This window comes from Lagopus leucura, unplaced genomic scaffold (genome assembly GCF_019238085.1).
Source record: "Lagopus leucura isolate 7727_CA_CO unplaced genomic scaffold, USGS_WTPT01 Super-Scaffold_73, whole genome shotgun sequence".
Classification (NCBI taxonomy): Eukaryota; Metazoa; Chordata; class Aves; order Galliformes; family Phasianidae; genus Lagopus; species Lagopus leucura.
In genome coordinates this window covers 57,737,292-57,757,745 of record NW_024962252.1, presented here as the reverse complement: position 1 = coordinate 57,757,745, position 20,454 = coordinate 57,737,292, and the positions used below count along the sequence as shown (strand labels likewise).

Here is a 20,454-nt window from a genome sequence, read left to right as displayed (position 1 = left end):
ATGTTATGCTATTTAAAAAAAAATATTTTGACAAATTGTTTTATAGGAAAATGTATGTATATCTGTCTTTAGTTTTTCAAAATCAAATGTATACCTCCATAGAATCACTGAAATTGTTTGTATATACTTTTCTGTCCCATTTGAGCTGTGGAAGTTTCTTATGTACAGCAAGTTTCTTCTAATTCAGCATACTGAATATTGTGGATTGGCAGTGATTCATGTATGACTTTAGAGCTTACATGAGAAGCCTGTTAAAATTTTTATATTTAGAAGTCAGAAAACATCCAGGTAGCATTAGGGATTCGAAATAAATGGTGATGGTTTTTAGTGCACTTCCAGTCCGTTTCTCTGTTTCTTAGTGAAATGAAGAAAGGTGGAAAGCAAATGAGCACAGGAATAAAATTTGGGAGCAGCGCAGTCCTTTCTTGAGGTAACTTAAAATTTAAATGACAGTTACTAGGAATGTTTTGCTTGGTTTAAATTGCTGTGTGTCATGTGCATTTATTTTCTTCTGTGTATTTTTTGCTTTAACTCTCAACTTGAGTTAGTTGCTATCATGGGTGCTATTATGTTCCATCATACTCAGACTTTACTTAGCATAAGTAATAGAATAAGAGTGTACATGAGACATTTTTATCGAGTTTAGAAATATCCACTTTAAAAGGAACTGATTTTATGATGCTAGAAAGCATAGGTCTCTTTGGAACAATGTCTGCCTATTTATTTTAAGAGAAGTATGTGGCAGTGTCTTCCTACTTAAAGGTAAATATGGAAATGAATAATGCCTAGCAAGGCTAAGACTTAAGGGTATTCTTGGAAAGCTTGTTGTGAAATTAATTCTGTGTCTAGTTGGTGGTGAAATCTAGGCAGGAATTGTTCCTCTGTTCCACCCACGCTGAGGAAGATAGAATTTTCAAGTGTTTTTGGCCTATAGAAAATACAGCATGTCAGGGAATGTATGTTGCTGATGAATGGTATATGAAAAACAAACTTAAAGAAAAAAAATTACTGCAACAAAAACTCTGTTCTGATCATTCTAAACATAAGAAATTGAAGTGGAGGGAATTAGAAAGGATTTTGAAATTGCTTTACGGCTTTTTTTTCATTTAAAGATTGTGAAAGACTGTAGTAAATAGCAAATTGTTTAAGCAGATGGTAGATGTTTGAAGGACTGTATTTATTTGTATGTCTGTTCAAAGAAATGTTGAAAAAAAAAAAAAGACAAAAACCTCTGGTATTTTCACAGAGTAGATTTTTCTGGAATCCAAAACACAAATTGGCATGAACTAGTATATAAGTTAATTAGTAAAAGAAAAAATCAAGGCAAATGTAGTTCAATATGGGAACATAATAAAGGAAAAAGAAAAAAATCAAGACTGCTTTGATAATGTTCCAAAATGGAAACAGACTCAAAGATGTCCATGGGATACACGCATCTCCCAAGGTAGAGAATTGTGTTGATTTTTAACTTATCAGATGTAATGGAATCCGTTTATGTTTAGTCCTGCAGTAAAATCAAGGGGAAACAACAGGAAAATGAATTTATCAGAAATAGATGCCAAAAGGTTCCTTGAGATCTAAGTCATTTTTTAAGTCATGTGTTTATGCAAACACACTGACTACTATACAAAGGTTGTGCTATTCTTTTATGATCCTGTTGGGTGTTTGCTCTTTTTTTTTCTTTCTCGTCTTTTTTGCTTTACAGGCTGGGAGACAATTCTTTATATGTTTCAAGGGAAGGGAGTCTTTGCTCTTCATTTTTCTACAGGTATCAGTTGTATAAAGGGACACAATGCCATGGAAGCATTCAGCAGCACATACTGCTGAGGTTTGGTTGCAGCTCATGGCTACCTACTCTTTATCTTTCTTCCCCCTTCTAGCTCTCCATAGCTGTGTGCCTCTTTCTGTGTGCATTGCAGCCTGCCTTCAGCCTCACCTGCTGCCCTGCTTTGCACGCTGCTCAGCCTGCGGAAGCTTTCAGCTGTGGGATCCTGGCTGTGAGGGGAGCACAGGTGGCTGGGCATGGGCAGCTGACCACTCTGAGTCCTAGGCTCAAACCATGGAGCAGAGCCAACAGCAAAAACCTGTTGGAGTTCTTCTGTTGGCATTTGTTCCTCTCATCTGGTTGGTTTCCCTTATTGTTCTGCTTGGTTGTTTTTTTTTTTTTTCTTTTTTTCCTTTCTTTCAGTGGTGGTTGGGTGCTTGGTGTCTTGCCAAGTTTTAAGCAGTGTTTTTGTTTTCTGTTCTTCCTTCCACATCTGTTAATTTAAAAATTTGGTCTGCGATTTCATGATTCAAAAGTTCATCGTGCAACAGTACCAATCCAATATTAGAAGCTTAAGAACTATTTATCCCTTTTATCAATTTAAGTTCCCTAAATAATACACCAAGAGTTAATTTACACTGTCAGTTTCAAATAATAGTATCTGTGGTCAGTAATTCCTTCTGAACTCCTTAGGGGGAAAAAACCATAACACATCTTAGTTGTGTATATCTTAAAAATCAGTTCTGTGGTAAGTGCATGTGATGTTTACCACTGGAATAGATGTCGGTGACTTCTGTTTGACATGGTGCTTATTTGCTCTGAGGTCACTATTTAGCGTGCAGTTAATGCTGTTTGCATTTGTTTATGATCATTCTTTCTCCCCTGGGATAGGGATTTATATTTGTATAGCCTCAATAAAGAGTAATGAATTATCCAAGTCTTTCAGAAGTTATGGTCGAGTTGTTCCATAAATTAAAAGCTTTTTTCCCACATGGTTCACTTAAAAACGTTAATCTTAACTAACTTTGTTTCTTCCACCACTTATATACGTTTGAGCCGTAATGGAGAAACCTTTCTTCTAGGAAAGAGCGGGCTAGCAGTCACCAAGTGTCAGCAATGTCTAAACAAATGTTAGGATTCTCATTCCTACTATATCATGAAACACAATGGTTTAAAATATGAATAGAGTGATACTGCGATGGATTGAATTGTTTGTCAGTAAAACAAACAGCAAAAAACAAAACTGTTGGTAATGTTTCAGTTTTCACTGAAATTTCACTGAAATACTTTTGATAATTATTTTTTCCTAAAGTTTCTCTAAACCACTGTTCAAAATTCAAAATGTGTTTTTTTTTTTAAAGTATATTTATAACATGACTCTTTGTATACAAAGCTTAGTTTATTAAGATACAACAGCAAAGGATAAAAGAAAAGGGATCCAATGTCCAACTGTATTGTGAAGCTCTTCTATATATATATTGTTTAAGCTATAGAGTGATTAAAAAAAAAAAAACAAAACCCAAAACCATTGCAATTCTGAAGACTTACTGAACTGTATATACTGAGTACTCCAATTTTTTGTTGCATTTGTATTTGAAAACAAAAGCCTCTGCAAAGTAATGAGGAGGTAATATGATACGAATACCAACGTGTCTTGATTGATGGTACTTTTCATTTTATGGTCAGCTTGCTTTTTCTGCATTGGAATGCAGGAAAATCTTTGAGGAAATATCAGCTGTGGAATTGTCCCACTGACAGGGGAAGTCTAGGGTGTAGGTACAAGTGAGTTAAGCACAGGAGACTTGCTAGTGATGGCCATGTTAAAGCTCAGGAAGCCAACTTGATTAAGAACCTCTTTAAACAATTCTAAGAGCATAGCAGGCAGGTGGTTACTGAAGCAAGTACTTAAGTAAGTGTTCCAGTGCTTGTCATAGACATTAAACGAGCAATGATTTTGTCCCATACGTTACTCTCAGATTAATTGTGTTATGCACTGAAAAGATTGATTTTTTTTTTTTTTAATAATTCTTTTTTTTTCCTCTGCTTGCCCTCTATTTTGTAATAGTCTAGCATTTTTAATGTATTGCTGTAGACCCAAGGTTATGGTTGTGGCACTGCATAATGAAGCAGAATGTTCAGAAGGAATTGGTTCTATTTGATGAACAATGGAGGAGCTCTCTCAGGCTTCTGTATGTGTGTATTTAGTTTATAAAAGCAGAATGTGAAATTTGTCACTGTAATCTTTATCTGGCTAGGCTAGGAAAAAAATGTATTATTCCTTGTTACTGAATGATTTTTCTAATGAGTTATCCACAATAGTATCTTGTCATGCCTGTAATCAGTAGTACTTATTTATGTTTGTCATAAGGTATCAACCATACCAGAATTAAGAGCATGGCTGTATGACTGGGGAAAATACCAACTGTCATAGCTGCTCTGGCTGCCTATCAAGCAGTGCAGTTCAGTAGCATCAAGTTCTGATCCCCAGAACTGCCTAATGCTGCTCCTGCAGTGGAGTGAGGTCAGGCTCAGGACTTGGGAAGAGTGATATGGGAGTCTCATCCACCCCTTGCTTTCCAACGATCTTTACTTCTTGTCTGCTAAAAACTAATCTGTTGGTATAGCAGCTTTTAAAAGTGTGTTATTTCTGGTAGAGAAAAGAGCTTGCATGAAATGAAGGTTACTCATAAGACTAATAAGATGCTTCCTAGTTTTTCTACATATTTTCTGAGTTCTCATATATATTTTGTTAGTAAATGCGTAGTTTTAGCAAATATGCATTGACTACTGTATGTGGTTAAGAAGTAAGTTTCTGGCTAGAGGTATTTAGTGAATACTATTTTTGAAAATCAAAACCATAAATTTTTTCCCCATTAAAAATCATATTTACAAAACAGTCTGATAATTATTTGAGTCACAAGACATGCATCAAAATTAATGGAGGAAATATAATCTCTGTCAGTATCAATATGTCAGGGTCAGTGGAATATTTGGGAATCTGCCAGCTTCAAAGTGAAACTTTATTGCTCATTTGTTTTATTGCAAGATTAATTACTAACTAAAGAGGATTATTTGATATCGGTGTGCTTCTGAGGGTGAAAAACACATGGAAGTTTTAAATAATGTTTTTAAGTTTGAAGTAACCTCCTTAGGATTGCATCAGCAAGCCATACTTGTGTTTTTATTATGTTATGGTGACCTAAGTGGAGCAGAAGTGCATCAGGTTTGTAATCACTGTGTCTTGGCAGAAATGTCTGGACTTAGTGATTGCGTTCCCATTTGAATTAAAGTTTGTAGTGTTTTATCTGGTAAGCAAATTCATCTTTGACCCTTTAAGTGTTAATAAAATTTTAAAGTAACACGCTAAATTAAGTACTCGTTCTAAGACAAGTGAAAACAGCGTTACTACAGATAAGAACTATACCTAAGTGATTTGTGTTGTGATGGTGCCTAAAACGTCAAACACTTGAATCAGCAGTTCTGTGTTCAAAGCAGTGTAGGTGGCTGTGTTGCAGAGAATATCAGTAGTATCTGTTGTTCGTGTGCTGAATTCTATGCCATGGAAATGAAAACAGTGTTTCATCTTGTTATATCTACACTTTGTCTATTACATATCAGTGTTTAAAAATAAATGAAATTAATTAGCTCTCTAGGCCAATGAACTATTCTTTATTAGACTCCATTAAACTAGTCACTTCTCTTCCTGAAAAATTCGTGGTAGTAGAGGTGTCTTCAAGGTCTCATGTGCTTTCAGTGCAGCAGCATTGTTTTTAAAAGGGAGGTGCTGCCAAATATTTTTCTCCTCATGTCTACTGTCAAGTTGTTAACTTGCATTGGTTCTGAGATTGAATGGGACCTACTGTCTGCCAAATTGCTTTTCCTAAGAGTTCTTGAAGGTAAGGAGCTGTTAGCATTCAGATGTATTTTTCTATATCTTTTATTGATCTGTTAGAATTATTTTTGAACTGCGTCTTTCTTCAAACTTAGTGATAACACCATAGTTATTGCACACTTTTGACACTGTGTTCGTTTCTCAGCTCTCTTTTCTCTTGGTCCACCCACTGTCTTTGGAAGGACAAGGTTGGCATAAGAAACCTGTGTGTCATTTGCTCCATTTCATAATGGGTGGTTCAACCTAGAGAAGACTGAGAGGAGATCTTATCCAAGCTGATAAATATCTAATGGGCAGAAGTCAAATGAATGGGGTCAGGCTCTTATTAGTGGTACCCAGAAAGATGGCAAAGGCAGCAGGCACAAACTGAAACACAGGAAGTTCCATCTGCTAGTGAGAAAAAACATCTTTACTTTCAAAGTGACAGAGCACTGGAATGAGCTACCCAGATAGGTTGTGGAGTCTCCATCTCTGGTGAAATTCAAAACCCACCTCAATGCTTTCTTGTGCAACCCGCTGTAGGGTAGCTGCTTTAGCAGTGGGGTTGGACTTGGATGATCACAAGAGGTCCCTTCCTTCTCCCTTGTGATTCTGTGACCAGGGTCATGAAGTGCTTGTGGATACCTTCTTTCTTGCAATGTTCCACTTCTGTGTAGACATGGAACTCTCTGGCTCAGTATCTTAACCTGCCATTACTGATTAGCTGCTGATTCAAGGATTGTTAGCAACCTTTTTGTATTGAATGGTGTTACAAACCATAATATTCATAATTTCTACAGTAGGTTCAAATGCTGTAGGACACTTGTCAGAGTCTGGAGACTAGACAAATAGAGGAAGCCATGATACTTGTTAAGAAATTATGAATGGGCTTATAAAATCAGCTGGCTGTTTTTGATCGTTACGTTTACCTAAAATATAAAGTAGCTTTTTAATCTGTACAAGTGTGTTTGTGAAGATATTTTTATTTTGAGGGGGTACTTGAAAGGGGAATCTTGACTTTTCATGAAAGGCAGTCATTCTACTTACTTCAACCCACTGTGTAGTTAACAATCTCTCTTGCCCAATTTAACACCACCTCAAATGTTTGCTATATCATAGCCTCAGTAAGTGTGTCCTGATAGGTGTCCTGCAGGGCAGTTGTACATGGCCAGTCATATTTTAGTGAGGTTTTTGAAACATGCATTTGTGAAGATCTATGTCTTCCAGAGTGGTGGTGGTATTGTATTTGCAGATACTTGTGTACAGTAGATGTGTGTGGATGTATTATTGCTGGGCAGCTGTCCTGAAAGAACCTTGTGGATTTTAGCAACCCTATCTGTGGAAAGTCACACAGTTCACTGCTGCTGAAGGTGTAATGCTTAGTCTGTTGGACAAGCTAATCTATCATAGATTAAATTCAATAGAAATAGAAATTCAATATTGAATATTGAATCTTTACAAAAGAGCACAGTGTACCAAGGAGAAAACAAAACACAGAAATGTAGAAATACAACAGACATCCAAGGTATTTTCCATAAAATCAGCAGACTGATGTTTAAACAAATCAGTGTACTTTAATTCATTTTCAGTTTTCTGTTGGCAGTAGTTTAATGGTTTTAATTATTGTCACATAGCATTTATAGAGCATGATAAGAATTATATTTTTCAGAAGTAGGAATTAGATTCTAAGGAATTTATTATTAATCAAAGCAAGTGATAAATACCGTAAAACATGATTGGAGAGGGTGATTTAAAAAAATTGCTAAATTGTGAATGTACTGTACACAATTTTTTTTTTTTTTTTTTAACTGTTACTGTCTTTAGCAGTAGATTGAGAACAGTTGATGCTAGTGCTAGGAAGTACCAACTGTGTGTAGGAAAGCTCAGTGCACCAGATGAGGAATCCTCTCCAGGTATCCAGGCAGCAGATAGGTGTGTTACATAAATATGAGAGGAAAGAGTGTCTCTGAACAGCACATAAAAGTGCTTTGCAAAGGAAACTGAGACATGAGGTCATGTTTGAATAATAATAATAAGAAGGAAACTATTTTCTGCCTGGCATATTGATTAGATTAGGAGGTGCTGTAGGTAGGCCAGAAAGGGGGAGATTTTGAAGTTAAGACAAAAAAGAAGCGTGATGTAGGGTTGTTTTCTTGCAGCTGACGATGAGCAGATACAATTCATAAATAGCCTAGAAGGTTGGAACAATATTGGTTTAAAGTAAGTCTTGGTGTAGTTGCAGAAAACTGAGAAGATGGTGAGACTGCTGCTTATGGAGCTCCTAGGTAGAAATAAGGTGATCATTCATTACAAAAGTAGTCACTATTTAAACTCCAGCAATTGTAAGGGGTGTCAACACAGGTCTTAAGGAATACTGTTTGTTACGAATAGTAGTCCCAAGTCCTTAGTGTTTGAGAGAAGTAGTTAAACTGAATGGTACCTTACATTTTAGTCCCATTTTGAACATTCAGTGTCTCAGCCTCATGTGCCACTGCTACTTTTTAATCATTTTATGTGAAGAATATTATCTCAGTAAATAACTGATTATTATGTTATCCAAATATTTCCTAGTACTGCATGTACAGAGGGTTTATACTGTGTTATAAATTAATGCATTTTATTTATCTTCCTCAAATCCCCTAGAAGTGCAAGTTAAAGAAAAGTAGAATTCTGAGCCACTCTGGGATTAAACAATTTCTTAAAATTTAGGATAGTGTAATTGCCATAGTAGTAAAACTGCTACCTTTAAAATACACCTCGGAAGTTAATGTCTCCCTTTTTCTTGCACTTTACATATATATTGTATATATATGTGCACACAGATGTGCACGCACATGGAAACTACAATAGATATGAGGAGCACAGTAACACCATTTGATAGAGCGAATTTTCAAATACAGAACAGTATTTTTCAACACAGTCACCATGATTAGCTCTAGTGATGAGCAAGAGCCTGCATGCCACAGGCATATGAACATCCATGTGGCCGTCCAGAACATTGCTTGTCTTTCACATCTCTGTCACTGTCAAAATGCACCACCCACCACATCTCTGCACTCTCATCCACTGTTTGGTCTCCATCAGTGTTCAGTAAGCTTTGATGAATGTCAATGGGTGACATTTTTTCTGCATGGAAGAATTCAGTGACACCCCTTTTCTTCATACACACTTCCATGTCAGACATCATTTTGTCAGACTGCCCTCTGCTGCTGTCTGTCAACAGCAACAAAATTTAATGGAATACGGGGGGAAAGGTTCAACCTCTACTGCCATACCACCAACATCCACCTCTGATGTCATGGGCCAATGTAGTGAAATAGGAGGCACTACTTTTGGAGCAGCCCTCATATATACACACATACACACACACACATATATATCTGTGTTAAAGAAAACTAATACACAGGAGCTAAATGTGCTTTCTATATATATTTATATATTTAAAGAAATCTATATATGTTTCGGTAAGTAAACCCACGACTTCTTCAACATTCTCTGTTTTTGTTTGTCTGGCTTTTTTTTTTTCTTTTTTTCTTTTTTTCTTTTTTTGTAATAAAGCACCATCTGTTCATTCGGCAAAATAAAAAAGAAAGAGGCTTGCATACCGACATCCATGAAGAAATTTGGGATGTAGGCAGTTATAAAGATAGCAAGAACTATTGTTGCTGCAATTTTATTCATTATTAACTGGATACTTTTCTTTCCCATTTAAAAAGGACTATGGCATTCAAATGGCTAATTTGACAAGTACTGCAAAACTCACATGAAAATTAATGAGTTGTACATAATTGCTGCACATACAAAGAATAACTTCGGTAGCGTGTGTTATTTTCTGTAGGTGATTGTACTATATTTAAATTCAGCAACAGAAGTTTAATGAGCTTCATCTTCTGTACAAAGAACTTTGTATTTTGTGTGCCTTATCTGTAGAGTGGCAGAATCATTGAAAAGCTCCACTAAGGAAGTGATGATGCTGAGAACTGTGGGAAGGTGGTGTGGGGCACAGAGCTGCAGCTGGGAACAAACAGGTGGTGCGGCTGTGTCAGTGATCCAAGTGGACAGAAATGCCCTGTGGCAGAAAACCTCTCAAAGCAGGACTGTCCCTGCTTTTTGGTTCTTATCGAGGAGTAAGCTTAGAGTGCCTATTGGATTGTCTTTCTGGATGAAACTAAATTAGAAGTTGTGGTCCCAGGACAGATCTGTTGTGCTGCTTGTAGAAGATCAGTCCATAGGATTCACTGAGAGCTAATCTGAAGCATTTCAATGCGTCCCACGTGGACGTGTGGTCCTCAGCAGAAATATTTGCAATTTCACAGCTCTGATCCTGTTGCACTTCAGTGCTTCCTGATAGAAAGATGATTCTAGCAATAGTTCGCAAAGCACGGCAGTCTGACAGAAGTGTTACTGTTAGGACAAGAACCCTGGATTCTTACTGTGGCAGATGCTGCGCATGGAAGTTAAAAAGATGTTCCCTGCTTTGGCTAACATAAATTACTGAAAGTATAGGAGACAGGTGGATAAGAGCTCTGTTTGTTTTTAGACAGCAAGTTTCCTTTTTTGTTGGAGGTGATAGATATGAGATCATGAATACCACATTCCATAGTGCTACAGTAGCACAGACCTGCTACCTGAAACTTGAACACCAGGACTTCTTTCTGACCTTCTGGGGAATAGAAATGCAAATGAGTGAGAGCATTTGTCTGTATATTCAGTGCAGAAATATTGACTCTCCATTCCCTATGCCTCTGCATTTTAACTTTGCACTCCTGAAACAGGATAAGTTTGATATGTATGAATATCAACTTCACTTTTTGGTTTAGTGGTTGAAAGGTGATGATAGAGGTTTGAGAAATTAATCTTCTTTTTTTTTTTTTTTTTTTTTTTTTTTGTTACTCTGTGAAATTTTATTGCATATGCAAAATGGTATTAGAAAAATATTATTGATGTTAAATGTTCAAGTTACAAGATGCTACAATTAAGGTCACTTACATAACCTTACTTTCTCCTTGCGTTCGTACATTATGATTCAGTCTTTGTTTCTGATATCTTTTCAGTCTTTCATCTTGCTTCATTTAGCGTGCAGAAGTCAGTACTTGCTTAATGACCACTTGCTTAGTGTTCTTCTTCCCCATCATTTGTGTGGCCCCAGTCCCTTTTAGATCGTACTATTCAGATTGTGAAGCGAGTTTCCAGTTTGTTTGTGTTTTACAATGCTGCAGTACTTTTTTTTTTTTTATGGCACTATGTTACCAAAGTGCTTTTCACATAGTAACAAATGTGTCTACAAAACTGCCTGGTATGGCTTTACCTTCATTTCGCAATTACAAAGATATGGAGAATCTGTATTCAGCATCTTTTGGATAATTAGCTTGAAATCTTCAGGATGTTTTTTCTTGCTTATTTCTGTTGTAAGTGCTTACCATTACAAGGTATTTTGTTTGTTCATGAACAATTTTCATTGGCTTCGTCTGCAGCTGCAAGTTCTTGGCAGCCTGGAAACTGGTGTCCACTGGGATCTGAGGTCTGGCATGAGAACATGGGGAGCTTGCTTTTGTTTCTTTGGAAAAGATAAATGCAAGCTCATGACGAACATCCTGCAGGATTTTTGTGACAGAGGTAAAAGTAGGCGTAGAGATGGAATCTTAACATTTAGGGTCTTGTCTAGGTGCTTTTGAGTAACTCTTCTTTCTTTTGCTGACAAGAGCCTGGCCATGAGATGCATATTGATACTGGTCTTTAGTTCCAAACTTTGCACAGCATTTCTTGTTCATTCCTTTCCACAAAAGCTGATCCTTTCTTCCTTAACCTTCCCTCTCCCATTTCTGCCTGACATTTGTCCAGGATTCTTCAGGGAGAGTTTGCTTCCTTTCCTAATCATTGCCTTGCTCTGCAAGTCTGAGCCTTGCACCTGTGGCTTTCTCATTCAGTCAGTTTTTCTTCCAATTATGCTTTCATCCTCCATTTCTCCTTAATATGTCAAGGTCCTAGTCTCTCTTTAGATTCCTTATCCAGATTCCATTATCGCCACCTGTTCTGTTATTCTGTTACAATCATTTCCACAGAATGATCTACCTTGCCTCCTGGATGCTGTATCTCTGTCTCAGTTTTTTTTTCTTCCCATTTTTACCAGCCAGCAGTGTTCACTTGGGCACACTCCTGACTCATGCTTTCTTGCAGTGCCTACTTACTCAACCTCCCTTGTGGGATCTTTCTTTTGAGTTGCTGAGTCAGGCAACTTCTAAGAAGCAAACTAGTCCCAGAAAAACACTGGAGTCAATGAGTGTTGTAGCAGAGCTCTGTTACCTCAGCTGAGGTGTGTTGACATTGTTGACATCTGTTTAGAAAGCCTGTGCCCTGGCTTGAAAAATATACGATGTAGGAAGAGATTTGGAAGATTTTAGGTTGCTGAAAGAGTAGTTTTCTTAATTGTTCGGACAAATTGGATTTTATGCATATATTTCTTCTGGAGTCAGCTGTACTTTCAGGCTTTAGCTGGGCGCTTGGTTCTGAAATTTGGGAAGAAAATATGCAACTTGAATGAACAGAAATATAGTTTCATCATTAATTTATATTACACATTAATTTTCTACACTAGAAGTTTTATGTCTTTATGTGTAGTTTCTGTGATTTGATATTTCCTTTGACAACACGTAGTTTGTGCTGAAATAGCAGAGGTATTGCAGCTCTGTAGAACAATGTTTTTTGTTTTGCCTTTAAAAATCATTTTAGTATTGGAAACGTTTATTTGGCGGGCCATATCGTTTCTTTGCTGCTTATTATCATTTGCTATGTTGTCAATTCATTTGGCCTGAGCTTCAATAGACAACAGCTCTTATTTATATGTAGCAATATGAAGGTAAATGGCTAAATCAAGCACTGAAAAGATGAACTATGTTATGAAGATGCTTACGGCTTGTATTTCAAATGCTCCCTATGAAAGCATTTTTCTTTATTGCCGATTATATACTTTGCTATTTCTGAGTGCCTTTTAAGTGGGTATTTTCTGGAACAGCTTGAAGATGATGGCCTACTGTAACACTTCTGTTAAAATAACAAATACATTTATAACTGTATAATATGAAATGCCTGTGGGAAATGTCTGATTACCTAAGTGGAGTCTCAGTTTAAGTTATTCTTGAAGAAAATGCTGTTAAATTTTATCCATCACAATCAGTCGCTTTTGCATGCATGATATACAGACTCTCTTGTTCTTATAGTGCTTAGTATTTATCTTGATTATCACCAAAAGTTTTAGCTTTTATTTCTGCTGAAGCATGAAGCCTCTCTTTCCATTGTCGTGTACTCCTGGTACAAATATAATTCTTTTTGCCTGGTCCTATTAGATAAAACTTGCAGCAATTGTTCTAGGTGTCTTTTTAGAAATGTAGCCTCAGCCTACTCAATAATGTTTCTGTTGAATAATAATAACCATTTTCTGTAAAGAAAGTATGCTTATCTATGCTTTGAAAAGAGTGCTAGGGTGTGTGGGTTAGAGTTGGTGTGCCGTTTGTTTCTTTTAGTATCTCAAACCTACATTTCCACTGCAGTATGCACCAGCACCAAAGATAATATATTCTGTTTCTGATATAGCTCAATACTGGAGATTAACAAAATAACAACAACAAAGTTTGCATGAATAAATACGCTCATGCTCTGAAATAGGAAAGCACCTTAATCAATAGATTTATTATTTAACTGCAAATTTGTTTTTTCAAGGAGGCAAAGCAGATAGTGATTTTTTTAAAAAACCAAGTGGGCTTGTGTACTCTTTTGGCCTCCTGCCAGCATAGTTTTTTTTTTCGTCCATTAGATTTTGCAAAGCAATAGTTCTTACAGCGCAATTGACTGTTAGATGCACCTCAACAAGAAGATGCAAGAGCAGAACATGGTGGATGGGTTTTGCCCCTTTTTAGACCCTTGTTTTCCTTTTGTGGCTTTTTATTTATCCTTTGTAATATGTAAGAGATCCAGGCATAGAGTGAGACCCTAGGGTTAAATTCAGTTTTTTTACATGTGAGTGAGAGGAGGAAGTAGGTAAACCTTAGTACCCATCTAGTACTGGCAGCTAGTGGCTGACACAGGCATTCTCTTCATTGGGTGAAAAAACTGGCTGGATGTCCAGGCCCAGCCAGTGGTGGTGAATTGTGATAAATCCAGCTGTGATTTGATGAGTGGTGTTTATTGGTGATCTGGATGGAGGGGATTGACTGAACCCTCAGTAAGTCTGCAGATGATGCTAAGTTGGGAGGAAATGTTGATCTGCGTGAGGATAGAAAGACTCTATAGTGAAATCTGGATAGACTGGATCTCTGGGCTGAGGCCAATGGAGTGAAGTTCAATGAGACCAATCACTGGTTCCTGCGCTTTGGCCACAACAACCCCAGGCAATGCTACAGGCTTGGGGCAAGTAGGCTGTGTGGAGGAAAAGGATGTGGGGGTGTCGGTCAACAGCTGTCTGAAAATGAGCCAGCAGTGTACTCAAATGGCCAAGATGGCCAATGACATCCTGGTTTTTGTCAGCAATAGTGCTGCCAGCAGGAGCAGGAAAGTGATCTTCCCCCTGTACTTAATTCTGGTGAGGCTGCATCTTGAGTCCTGTGTTCAGGCTCTTCACTACAAGAAAGACATTAAGGCCCCAGAGCATGTCCAGAGAAGAGCAGCAAAAGAAGTAGAGGATCTGGAGCACAAGTTGTATGGAGAATGGCTAAAAGGAACTGGGATCGTTTAGTCTGGGATTGTTTAGGAGAAGAGAAGGCTCAGGGAAGACCTTATCAATTTCTACAACCCTCTGAAAAGAGGCTGTAGTGAGTTGGGGGTTGGACTAATTTCTCCAGTAACTAGTGATAGGACGAGGTAATGGCTTGAGGTTTCACCTGGGAGGTTCAGGTTGGATATGAGGAAAAATTTATTCTCAGTGAGAATGGTGAAGCATTGGAACAGGCTCACCTAGGGGGGTGGTTGAGTCTCCATCACTGGAGGTGTTCAGGAAGCATGTAGATGTGGCACTGAGCAGCATCACTAACAACTTGATGTTAGTGGTCTTTCCAAGCTTAATGATTCTATTTCACTAAGTCACCGAGTAAGAGATAATTCAGGTACTTCTGCTTGAGAAGTTTTTGACCAAGCCTGCAGAACTGTCTCAAACTGAAATCTGAATAAAAACAGTTTCAATTTCTCTATCGACTTAGTAAAATATGTAGTAATGAGGCTACTCTAGTGAGGTGTTTATGGAAGAATTTTCATGCAGATCTTAAAAGGCATTACTGAACTTTTGCTTGTGGCATATGTTTGTCTATTGACCAATCGTGAAGAGGTGGTGTTATTAAGCTTTTGAAAAAGGTCTTCAGTGTCGTGGAAATTGCAGACCAGCAAATCTGATCTATGCACCGACAGTACTGCTGAGAAACATAGAAAGGAAGAGAATTAGGAGAAAAGAAGGAAATGTTATATATTGAGAAAGTCATGAGTTCTTGTAAATATATTATGCCACAAAGATTAGAATTCCTTAAAAAGTCAGAAAGCCACTATATATCAAAAATCTTTTGATGAATTCCTTTATGTAAAAAATCAAAAAACAAAAACCCAATACCGTTGTTAAGATGATGCTGTGATTTAAATAAAGAACCACAAACTGTAAGTTTCATAGAGCCTGAGTAAATGTCTTTTGGATTAGATTTCTAGATGATCTCTTATGGTTCAGTCTGTTAGTAAATGATTTGTGAAGGTATGAAGGGTGGAGTTTTGCTGTGTAGTGCTGGTAAAAATGTATTAAAATGACAAAACTAAAATGGGCTGTGAAGATTTGCAGTGCTTTCTAAGATGATTAAAATGATATATGAAAGATTGTATCAGAAGAAACGGTCCTAATTATACATGAACAGTAATGGGTTCTTTATTGACAACAGTGGGAAAAAAATCTTCAGGGTTATTCTGGGTTTGGGTTTAGTGTCGATTCAGGTACTGAGTTGTCTAAATTAAAATAGAATTTAAGAAAAGCAAAGGCAATTTAATTAATAGCTGCTAATAATAGAAGAGAGAATAAAATGGAAGGCATTATTTATGCCACTACACGTCCTTGATAAATCTTGTTACTGTATACTGTATTTCTTTTTGCCTCATCCTCAAAAGGATGTTCAACTACAAAAGATAATGAGAAGGAGAAGCAGAGCAATCACATATCCTGGTTGGGTTTTGAATAGGGTGGAAGTAAATAAATTATGACTCTCAGTAAGGAAAACTATGCATCCTCATTCATCTCACTCAAATCTATAAACTCTTTGAATAGCAGGGAGAAGATAAAGAGGGAATGATTTGTTCCCTGAGTCTCCTAACATAAGAATGAAGAGGTATCTAATGAGACAGCAGGTTATTAACTAAGAGGAAGTACCTTGTCATATGCCAGATAATTAAATTGTAGAACTCACTTCTGCAAGGCAATGCACTGGCCAAAAGTAAAAACTGACTTGAAGTGTTGGACACTAAAACCATTGCAAAAATGAAAGTCATCAGGGCTCTTTTGGTTGTGTCTGATCCATGGAGCCCCCTTCCTCAGACGTAAACAGAGAGGAAAAGGAGGGATTCCTGTGTTGCAGACTTGAGCTGCAACTGCTCTCCAGTTACATTCTGAGTTGCATATCCTGTTCTTCATCTTGAAGCTGAAGAGGGAGGTGTTCATTCATTCTTTCTGCCTTTATGTAGAAACAGAAGCAAAAAGCATTCTCATTCATACTCAGGGAATGTGTCAGTCTGTCAGTGTGCAAAGCAGTAAGGAAAAGCATTGGAGAGATTGAATCAAGTATCTGGTTGACCTTTCCAGATTTCCTGTTCTGGTATTAACACTTTTAATGGATAATACAGCTCTATACTCAGAATGTCCTACTTTGATCCTCTCAACATGCAAGGTATAATTTCTGCTCCAGACTACTTTGTGCCTTGAAATACTAATTGGTGAAAATGAAGTTGTTTAGATTTGTTTTTTGGGTGTGTTTTTTTTTCTTTTCTCTCTGAGCTTTAGGCAAGGAAACTATTTCTGTCCTCTAATGGAAAAAGGTGTTTTGATTGACATCTGTGAACTAACCACCAGTTAGGAATTTGAGACAGAAGGGAAGGAGAGAGAATTTCCAAGGATCTAGAAATGCATTTATAGCATAGACATATAAAAAATGGTTGCAGACATATATAGATACATGATGAGTTACTCACTTTTGAGAGCTGTGCTATGTGTTGTTCCTTACACACTGTTTTATATTCTTAAAGGAAGTTGAGCACAAAAGCTAACAGAAATTTTGTGAAGTTGCCCAGCTGCTGGCTTTTCTTGGGGTGATGTTTGTTTGCATCTCTTCCTGTTCTCTCTGCACCTTGCACATTGCTATATCAAACACAGAAATTTCCAAGCCCTCAATTGCGAGCCTGGTATCTGTTGGTCTCAGAGGACTACTTGGTCCAGAGAGGGGAAGAATGTCTGCATGAGCTGATATTTTCAGTTAATCTCTTCCTAATTGGGTTTTCTGCTTCAGCTCAGTGCTGTCAGAACCAGTGTGAGTTTCAGAGCATTTGCACTTTCCCTCTAGGATCATGTTATTAAGCAATAATCTGGTTTTTATTTAAGAAGTGCAAGAAAAAAAATATGTAAAGGGACCAAAGGGCACCCCGAAAGCCCTTGAAACAGAAGACTGTTAAGCATTCATTTGACTCACGGGTTTTGTATCCTTAGTAGTACTTGACATTTGCAACCCCATATACTAACCTCTTCCTTTGATCTGCTGAAAATGAAAAGTGAAATTGTGGTTGGTAAAAGGGAGCTTTAAGACCAAGTTCTTGAAATGCCATTGTTCTCTCATATAATTTAACTTCGTATGAATTGTATTCTATATCTTCTGTGCTTTCAGTAAGCTATCTTCTGACTCCTTTGAGAGAAGCGAAGCAATGATTACCATCAAGGGAATTTTCTAGCTATTGTTTTCTTTGTCTTGGTGGCTCAGACCCAGGAACTCATTTTTAATGAACAAAAATTCTGATAATGCTCCTATTGCAATTCAGTGCAGGAAGAATGTAGGTTTCTAAATGCCTCATTTTTCTAAACAGCAGTTTAGTACTTGGCTAAGATACTGCATTGGACAGGAAGAATACAAATTAAGTAGATAAACTAAATAGAAGTTTTGCTCTGGAAAGTACTGGCATGTAAATGACACAGTCAACTTTGTTTTGGCTTTATGATGAAATACAGGAATGTTTTTGATTTTTCCTCAACTGTAAACCGAAGTCATGGATTCTACATCACATAAAAAAACAAACAAACCCTAAATCCATGGAGAGTGGAGATTTGACTGTAAGAGCTTCTAAGAGTGCCAAGAATACTGACATACTCTGTGTAGTAGGTTCCTTATTTCAGCTTCTTAGAACAGCTTCTTGGTGAAGTAGTGCAAGGTTGTTTTTTTTTTTTTTTTAACAGTTTGCTCAGTAGTTTATTCCTACCACTCCCATCAGAAGACTGCCGGAGTCTAGTTCCTCTGATGTTTAGAACCTTGAGTGATCTATAAACTATAATTTCTCATGTAGCTAACCGGAGGAGAAAGCACTAGGGGAGGATAATTCATATTTGGTATTTAGGAGCTCAGATTAGCTGTTATGGGTTGCCCTTGAAATGACTGATTGTGTTTCCATTGCTTAAACAAATAGGCTATTGTTTTATGTTTCCACTGCAAATCCCTTTGTTCTAGACCAAACATATTCATGGCAATTTTGTAGGATTACTGAGAGCAGAGCATGGATTATTATTTGAAACAAAGAACATAAAAATTGGCAGGATTTAAACTTGGAAAATGCACTACTTTTTGTCTAAAACATTGTAAACTGCTAAGACCTGCTCCTTGTTTTAAATTAATGAAATACTTAAAGTAAGAGATGAATCAAAAGTTAACGATGAAGAGCTCAGCCAAAGAGGAAATTATTTGGCTTGTTAATGGTGATTAGGAAGCTTCACCTGGCGGACGATACTGGAATGATATAAAGAAATAATTCAGCACATGGACCAAAAAGATGTCCACTAATTAAAACACTTGATGAGACAATGCTAAGAGGTGTTACAAAGAAGAATTAGAATATTATCTATGGAGAAACTAAATGACTTGAAGACCTGAACAGTGTCTTGTGCAAGTTTTGTATGCTGGTGGATCAATAGTAATTTACGCTATAAACTGTTTTTTTTTTTTTTAATTGAAAATGTTTTAACTGATCACATACCAATATATCTGCAATGTGATGCAGCAAACATGACTGCACTTTTAGGATGAATCAATGATTTAAAAACGATGGGTGTTTTGTAACTTAAGCTAGATACCAGTGTGACTTTTTAATTCTGTAAATGATTTTTATCTTCAGTGTTAAATAATTAGACTAACTGTAGCACGACTGTTACAAGGCATGTGGAAGAATGAACATTTCACTTAAAAAAAGTTCTGCTTTTAGGTAATGTAAGAGGGCTGAAAAAATGGTATAAAAACGTCAGTGGTAAGAGGCTTCACAAGTGTGATGGTGTTCTCTCAAAAAACTCCTAGCAGTGGATGTTTCTGCTGAAGGGTTGAGGCTGACAGTGTGTGTGCTCCTACTTCTCTTGTTAAAGACCCAGTGCTGACTTTGAGCAACTGTGGGCTCCTTCAGATAGGAGACATGCTTACATTTACTGACTGTGTTTCTTATACCAAATCTGATCTTTCTGTTCCAATGACTTTCCCCGAAGTTCTGGTGGGAGAAATGTTATGAAAAGAATTGCTAAAGAACAGAAACTTGTATACCAATAAGATTTATTAATTTGAAAATATTCTGCAAATTAGTTTTAGGTTAAATAATTGCTTTAATAGACTGAAATTCTGTCGCTTAGACAATTTGTTCTAAGAAAACAGTGTGTCATTGAGATAAATATGTGTATATATTTAAGTCTAGGTGCTTTGATGTGATAAAAAATTCTTTTGTATTAACCTCAGAGAAACCTAGTCACATGCCATCTTTTGCAGCAGTACAAATATGTGATGTAAATGAAATATTCTAGTTTAACTTAAAGCGTTTAAGGTTAGTGTAGTAGCCTGTTTTTGTCAACATGTAAGTAAGCTTCATAAAAGAATCTGTAAATTCGAATTAAATATGGAAATTTATAAATAGCTTGCTTTAACTTAACTTAACTTAAACTTTTAACTTAAACTTTTTAACTTAAACTTAGAAATTTATGTATGCATTTCTTAATTATACATCTCCATCCCTTTTCTTTCTTAGAGACTCTAGGTCTCCACAAATAGAATCATAGAATCATAGAATCATAGAATCACTAAGGTTGGAAAAGACCTAAAAGATCACCCAGTCCAACCGTTCACCTATTCCCAATAGCTCCTACTAAACCATGTCCCTCAACACAACATCCAGCCTTTCCTTGAACACCCCCAGGGTCGGTGATTCCACCACCTCCCTGGGCAGTCCATTCCAGTGCCTGACCACCCTTTCTGAAAAGTAATACTTCCTCATGTCCAGCCTGAATCTCCTCTGCCGTAGCTTGAAACCATTCCCCCTGGTCCTATCACTAATGACACGAGAGAAGAGGCCGACCCCCAGCTCACTACAACCTCCCTTCAGGAAGTTATAGAGAGCAATAAGGTCTCCCCTGAGCCTCCTCTTCTCCAGGCTGAACATTCCCAGCTCCTTCAGCCTCTCCTCATATGGCCTGTGTTCCAGACCCCTCACCAGCTTTGTTGCCCTTCTTTGAACACGTTCCAGGGCCTCAATATCTTTCTTGCAGTGAGGGGCCCAAAACTGGACACAGTACTCGAGG

The 20,454-nt window shown here is 37.2% G+C and overlaps 1 protein-coding gene and 1 long non-coding RNA gene across 3 annotated transcripts in view; both read left to right on the top strand.

The window, feature by feature from the left end:
• Positions 1-20,454, top strand: part of UTRN (utrophin) — a 348,379-nt gene that overhangs the window by 173,640 nt on the left and 154,285 nt on the right. The window lies entirely within an intron of this gene.
• On the top strand, positions 416-1,940 carry LOC122194203. Its single transcript, XR_006183067.1, has 3 exons — positions 416-430; positions 1,706-1,768; positions 1,920-1,940. It is a non-coding gene; the product is annotated as an uncharacterized LOC122194203 (long non-coding RNA).